Genomic DNA, 7476 nt, shown 5'->3' with positions numbered 1-7476 from the left:
ATTACACGTCATGGTCACAAGAGAGAAGATTCCTTAGACCAGATATTCTTCCCTGGGTAGATGCAGTATTGATTTTCCTGAACTTACCTTGGAAAAAGCCCGTCTGCTGCAGGATCGTCATTTCAGTCACGCAGGAATGCTCAGGGAGGCTGGGCTCTGGCTCTAGAGTCTGCTAGGAGGCCGCCTTCTTCTGACCGGCCAGGCAGAATGCAGCCCAGCCGAGCCGAGCTGCGGGGCCCACGCAGCCCTGGCCAGGAGCGCGGCTGCATGATGCGTCTCTGCCTCTTCCGCTGCAGTCTCCGCCAGCAGCAGGCTGGGAGGAGCCGAAACGCCAGGCGACCCCACCCGGGGCCTTGTATCCTATCCCATAGGACAGTATGCACCTTAAGGTCCTAAAGAACAGGCATGGGCTTCCCTGGTGGCGCAGTGGTTGTGAGTCGGCCTGCCAACGCAGGGCACACGGGTTCGAGCCCTGGTCTGGGAAGATCCCACATGCCGCGGAGCAACTGGGCCCGTGAGCCACGAACTACTGAGCCTGCGCGTCTGGAGCCCACGAGCCACAGCGACTGAGCCTGCGCGTCTGGAGCCCGCGAGCCACAACTACTGAGCCTGCGCGTCTGGAGCCTGTGCTCCACAACAAGAGAGGCGGCGATAGTGAGAGGCCCGCGCACCGCGATGAAGAGTGGCCCCCGCTCGCCGCAACTAGAGAAAGCCCTCGCACAGAAACGAAGACCCAACACAACCAAAAATAGATAAATAAATAAATAAATAAATTTATTAAAAAAAAAAAAAAAAAGAAAAGGCACAAAATGTTCAAGGAATGTTTAGAAATAAGTTGAGAGGGTGCGTAGGGAAACCATGCCGTCATCAGGACACCAGCTCTGGGATGCTGAGCTTCACCCTCTCCTGAGTGAAAATGACTGTTATGACTCTTCAGCCTCCTCTTCCTTCGAGGCTGACGCGGCAGACAGAGTCCAGTTCATCCGCTTGGGCTGCGGCAGGATCTGCGCCTGTGTCACGTGGCTTCCGGTCACCTCTGCGAACTTTCTGGTGACACTGGTCTTGCTGCTGCCTTCCAAAGACTTCTGGTACTCCATGGTCCACAGGATCATTTTTAACTGCCTGGCGGTGCTTGCCCTGTGGTATCTCACCTGAGGACCGTGCTCACCCCCCCGGGGGCAGTACCCAAAGGAAATGCTGCTAAAGAAGGCATGGAGGTTTGCAGCTGAAGCCTGGAGAGGGGATCTGTACAAGTGTCCCGAGTGCTGCTGGATCAAGCCCGAGCGCGCCCACCACTGCAGTAGTTAAACCCAGATCCACTCCATATACAATGACAAAGCGGAAATAGGCTGAAGAGCAAGAAGCCCACGTGGGAGCAGTGGCTGCTATAGGAAGGGATGAAGTCCGTCTTTGGGGGGCCCCCTCGAAGCTCTGATGAACCCCTTCATTGGCTTCCGCTTTAGGCAACTACAGACCAGACCCAGGAAAGGGGGCTCCCCGTTTTCAGTGCGAGGCCCTCTCATCATGCTGGAACTTGTGAACGGACTTTATTTATTTGGGGTCGGAAAGGGTGTCAACAGCCCATCTGTGACCAACAGGGCAAATGGAACCTACACAGACCAACTGCTTGGAGCAAGCAGAGTTTTATATATTTACGGTCACGGATGGCAGGCTTTCCACACCAGTAACCGGGTGGCATTCTGATCAGTGTCACTGCCCAGTGATGCAGGTGTGTGGCCACACGAAGAAGCCAAATGTCATTATCTTCCAGCACAGTTAGGAGTTTTGTTAACATGCTTCACATTTTCTAAGAAGAAGATGTGTGGGATATTACACTGTTTATTAAAAATCCTGTGTGCTGAGCTGCTTTTCTCAATCATGAAGAAACAAGCCAATCCAGTGAACAAGAATTCTGCAGCTGGTGGTTTCAGGGAGCTCCCACTGACCCTCTTACTCACCAGTGACCCCCTCGGTCAAGCAGGAGCCCGTGTAGGCTTCCACAGCTCCGACACTTTGCACTGAGCAGCACGGAGGCTGCAGACACGCTCCCCTGCCAGGAAGTGGCGGTCCCTGACCCTGTGGGCAGGTCTGCGCGTGTCTGTGTGTGTGTGTGTGTGCACGTGTGTTTTGAAGTGGGCAGTGTTGTTCAGGTGATGTAACATGTAATGGGAGTGTGCAGCAAACAAGCTATGTTTCAGAAACCGACGTTTCAGGGAAGAGGGGAGAGATGTGTGGAGTCCTCCTGCCCTGGGGTTTACTATGAATGTATTGCATATTGGAGAATATCTCGATCCAAAAAACAATCATTCCTGTGTGGTAAAAAAAAAAAAAAAAAAATTAATGCTCGTGGACAAACCATGAAGGTGGCAGTGAGTCTCAGAGCACGATCTAAATACACACACAAGGTATGGGTTATAACAGACCCTCTTCTTGACCAGGGCCCAGCAGGCTCTCCTTCCAGATCCTGCCCACAGAAAGGTTAGCATCTCAAAGGTCCTTCTCCCTGAAAGTTGTTTCATTTGAAAAAACGGGTTCATTGCTCATTGGCTTCACTACAGTCTAACCACCAGGGCCTCCTTGCACTTTTCAACCTGCCAAGATTGTCCCCACTTCAGTCCTCTGCATTCCATGTTCCCTCTGGCCAGATGGATCTTCCCCAAGATATCCCATGACTCATTTCTTCATATCCTTCAATTTACTTAAATGTTATACTCCCAGAGTAACCTAATGTCTCTATATAAATTAGCAGTCCTGTCACTCTATCACCTTAGCTGAATTACTTTTCATAATAGAACTTGTTGCTATGTGGCCTTGTACTATTATATTTTTACCCTGGGTCACCCCAACTGGAATGTAAATTTCCTGAGGCTGAGGGCCGGACTTTGTCATTTTGTTCCTGATTTCCCCAGATCCCAGAAGAAGTGTGCCTGGCACAAAGTTGGCACTCAATAAATAGTGCTGAATAAGCAAATGAATCGTATTTATTATAGAGGTAAAATGTATTAAACTAAAAAAATTAGACAGATTCTTAACTGATCAGTACACGTTTTAAACCACTGGATCTTGAATACTAGTATGTTCTGCGTTTTCTTTCTCAAGTGTGTCTATAGTGGGGGAGGAGAGAATGTTCTTAAATTTTTTAGGCTTATTGTAGAAATCAGGACCTTGAGATTCACATTCTTCTTTAAGGCCCATCTAGCACTCCTCCCACTCCCCCACTTGTTAGGCTGCCTCTGGCATTTCAAGGTTTACATGGCAGATAAGAAGAGAGTTGTAGTGCAAGAAATATCTTACTTAACTCTAGCGTTGACCTAGCCTTGGTACTTTCTGGGCTTGGAGGGTGTTCAGACAACTTCTGTTTCTTAGGGAGTGGTTGTAGTTTCTTCAGACATCACTCCTTCACTGCTGGGATCTCTCGCTGCAGATACTTAGTGCAGGTAAAGTCTTCCCCTGATGCTACTTGCAAATCTCTGCCTTCCCAGCCTCTAGTTCCCTTGGTCCACTCCTCACAGGATATCATCTAAATTAGGATGCCATCATCCCTCTAGGCAGCCCTATTGAATCTTCTTTTTAATCACTCTTGCTCAGCCTTCATAATAACTAGACAGCTATAGCTTCTCAATTTTAAGCTTTATCAGACTTTGAACCAGGCTTCTTTGCTAGACAGACTCCGGGTAACAGAAGTAAAGCTGTTTGAGTGTTCTCCTTGAAGCACTGTCCAAAGCCATACATGGGGAAAATGCAAAATATCTTCTAAATTTCGGAAAATTCCTGGAGTCTTACTTTCCATAGTCCCTTCTTCTTCAAGCCACATTGTCTTTGCATCTGCCCTTGAATTGCACTCTAACTGACTCTGAGTCCTGCCAAGAAATCCACTTATACCAAAGCTTTCGTGAACCATGTAGACCTTATTCAGGAATTTGTAGGGGTGGCAGAGGCAATATTGAAATCATACCACTGACAGTAACCAAGTCAAACCACATCCTGCACACAACCTTTCTCTATCATGCAAAGCAATTCAGGCTTCTCAGACCCCTGCTCCCTAATTTGCCTGCCCAAGATCAAGATTTTTCAACATAACAAATACCATTTCTATAAGAAAGGAGCTATCCTCAAAAAAGAGCAGTCATGTTTGTAAATATCAAAGTTTCTTTCTTGCCTAAATGTATATGTATGTGAATGTACATGTCTATTTAGATTAACAGAAAACAGTACATGATGGATTTCTTTACACTTGAATTTGAATAATATTAAAAATGCAAAATGTTGAAAGTTACAAGGTCATCACTGCTTTAAATATTATGTGCGTGCACACACATAGGAAATATGAAGCAAATGTCAACCTCAGCTCCCACTATGTCTCAGATGGGACCACTTTAGCAGTTTGATGGATTGTCAAGTGTTCTAAGGCTAATGCAGACATTTGCATGCGTACGTATAAAGGTGTGTGCAGTTTTTATAGAAATATAATTGTGTGAAACACATTGATCCGTAGGTTGCTTTTTCCGTTAACAATATATCCCCAACATCTTTCTGAGCAGTACGTACACCAGTCTATTTTTTTGGCTGCAGTGCATTCCGTTTCATGAATGCAGCGTAGTTGATGCAGGCTCTGCTCGCCACACCTCCTCACTCCCACAACCACATCTCCAGTCTTTTATAGCACCTAATCGGGGATGAGCACATCTTTTCCCAAATGTTTTGACTATGTTGTCTTTTTCTCTCCGCGTGAACTTTAGAATAATTTTTGAAAGGTCAAAGAAAAACAAACATCCCCTTGAAATTAACATTACAGGAAATGGAGATATCAATTTGAGGATGAATTAGCATCTTAAAATATTGCCTTTCCATCCAGAACCATGACATCCTTTTACATTCATTCATGTTCAAGTTGTTTGTTTGATTGACTTTATGTCCCTTGATAAAGCTTTGTGGTTTTTATCTTAAATGTCAGACATGAGCAACGATAAATGAGTGCTTAATATGTATCCCAGGAAGTTTTGCAATTAAACCTATAACCGAATTTCTAGATAAAAAAATTTTAAAAGCTGCCTTTGTGTTCTTACTTCTTAAATAATTTCAGTTTTTAACATTCTTATGGCTTCTATGGGTTGTCAACTTTTTTCATTGCCAATATTTCATTCAATAATGAAATTAATCTAAATCGTAGGAATGTATCTTTTTTTTTTCCCCCTGGAAGGTTTAACAAAGCTATTAAAATTTTGAATGAAATGTGTCAGCTAACATATGTGTAGTTTATTCTCCTGAATTGATTCCATGCAACAAACTTTGCTTGCCTGTGTTAGAAGTCCTAAACATTTCTTTTAAATTGAGTCTTCCTAATTAAGTATCCATGAGGGGTCAATCAGGGCAATGATAAAAATTGGTCCTGTTATTTTAAAACACTTATCTGTGTTTTCTATTGTAGTAAACCATAAATGCTTGCTTGGAGGAAGAAGCTGGGCATTCACCTCCTTACTGGACTTACACTTGAAACTTTAAGTGTGTACACCATACACAAATGCTGAGAATTCTATTGTGTAATCTTAACATTTAAATGGTCTATCCGTCCATTTTGGTGGGAAAACAAAAACTGCTCTACTTGTTTTAATAGGAAGGGATTTAATAGAGGGAATTGGATATTTAAAGTGCTGTTCATAAGGGCAAATAAAGGTCAGGGTGTGCCACTGCTGGTTTTAGGAAATCAGGAAGTGTGGAGATTCAGAGAAGTGTTGCTGAATCTCTCAGTTGCCTACAGCACTGAGGCAGGTGATTAAAAGAAGCTCATCCAGAAGATGATGCAAACCTTATGTCTACGGTCAGCTGAACATCTCACCTGTTACTGCTGGAAACAAAAAAATGACTTCAGTCTGTCCTTTGCATCTCTTGTGACTAATCCTCTTGTTGGAATTAAATTTAAACCATGTGGCTTGTGGCGAAGGAGTCTGGGAAATGCAGATATAAGGAGGATCTTAGAACGGCAAGGATGGAACTCAATATTAACAGAAAATATTTCACCCAAATATTCATTAGCGTCATTCCTAAGATTGTCCCATTAGACACCTATAATACACATACTCATTTCAGGTTGGATCAAACACTCTATAATTTTCGACTTGATCTGAACTCATCTGGATGCCCTGATTCCCTACTTGCAAAATCCTAAGTTAAAACTTCCTCAGCCAGCAACCCCTGTTGGCAGTACCCTCTTAGACTTTTAGAAAATGGTGTAAAAATCCCTTTCCAGAACTGGCCCAGCCGAGCTGATTTATATCCTCCCTATTTTCATTTCCTTCTACTACAACAGTGAGAGAATGAGTTATAAAACTTGGCTAGCACTTTCCCTAGCAACAAACCAAATTAATACCGCCTCATTTCTCTTGGGTCACATTTCTACTCAAGAAGATTAACGTGTTTTCAAGACTGGCTAGGTGGTTTTGAATAACCGAAACTGTCAGTTTTACTGAATCATTCTTGGAATTGATTTGAGCCTTGTTGAGAGTGCTATCTTTAAAGGCTTAATTTGATTATTCACAGAAGGACTTCATGCAGTTTTTGAAATATATTATCCGTCTCCATGTCAATGAGCCTGGAAGTTTGTATAATCCTGGATAGGTTCCAGCAACATCATCCTGAGCGACTATGAGAATCGAGATCCAAAATCTTTAGACAGCAAATTTCCATTTATATCGCCTAATTTTTAGCTCCAGAGTCCTATAAAATGATTTCATATGAATTCTAAATATTTATTAATATCAAAATCTCCACTATGATAAAAAGAACTTTGTATCAAAATTGTTTTTCTCTTCTCTCAAAAAGAAAGAGTCATGAACAATTCAGGCAAACTGTTAGCATGGAAAAATCCAGAAATGCAGACAGAAACTAACAGAAAAAAAGTCACAAGTTAATGTCACTCTACTTTGAATAATTTAAAGAAAACTTTCAAATTAATCATCAATTATCTAGCTTTTAACTTTTTAGACTAATAATTTTCTGAATTTGGTTGGTACACAGGAATATATTCTGCCTCTATATGAATTTTGTGGTCATCACTGTGGTTTCATTAAAATCTATACATGTTATAGGAGATGTTAATAATATCAAAATTATTTGTCATACAGTGATATGTAAAGCAGATTTAAAAATAATGTACTCTGACCCCATTTTTACTAAAAAGATAAAAAGATGAATTGTATTCTTAGAAAACCATTAATTATCTATGGCCAATGATATTATGATTGATTCTAATATTCCTGTGTGTTTTCTGCATTTTCCTATAAAACTTTTGTTATTAAACATAGTTATTTTCAAGTAAAAGAACCAGTCTTCATCTGGAATTTTCCCCCAGAGGATCAACTAATCCTCTCCTCTTAAATTTACATATTACAAGTAATTTTTGACAAAAATACAATCACATTTCTGTGGAAAAGGGTCTTCTTTCCAACCAATTATGCTGTAACAATTGTATATACATAG

At 42.2% G+C, this 7476-nt stretch overlaps 1 pseudogene; it reads left to right on the top strand.

Annotated features, from left to right (window-relative positions):
- Positions 1-858: 858 nt before the first annotated feature.
- Positions 859-1308, top strand: LOC103015683 (palmitoyltransferase ZDHHC7-like; annotated as a pseudogene).
- Positions 1309-7476: the final 6168 nt, after the last annotated feature.

The sequence above is a fragment of the Balaenoptera acutorostrata genome, chromosome 18, assembly GCF_949987535.1.
Source record: "Balaenoptera acutorostrata chromosome 18, mBalAcu1.1, whole genome shotgun sequence".
NCBI lineage: Eukaryota > Metazoa > Chordata > Mammalia > Artiodactyla > Balaenopteridae > Balaenoptera > Balaenoptera acutorostrata.
The sequence above is the reverse complement of the archived record's forward strand: the minus strand, read 5'-3'. Positions and strand labels throughout refer to the sequence as shown.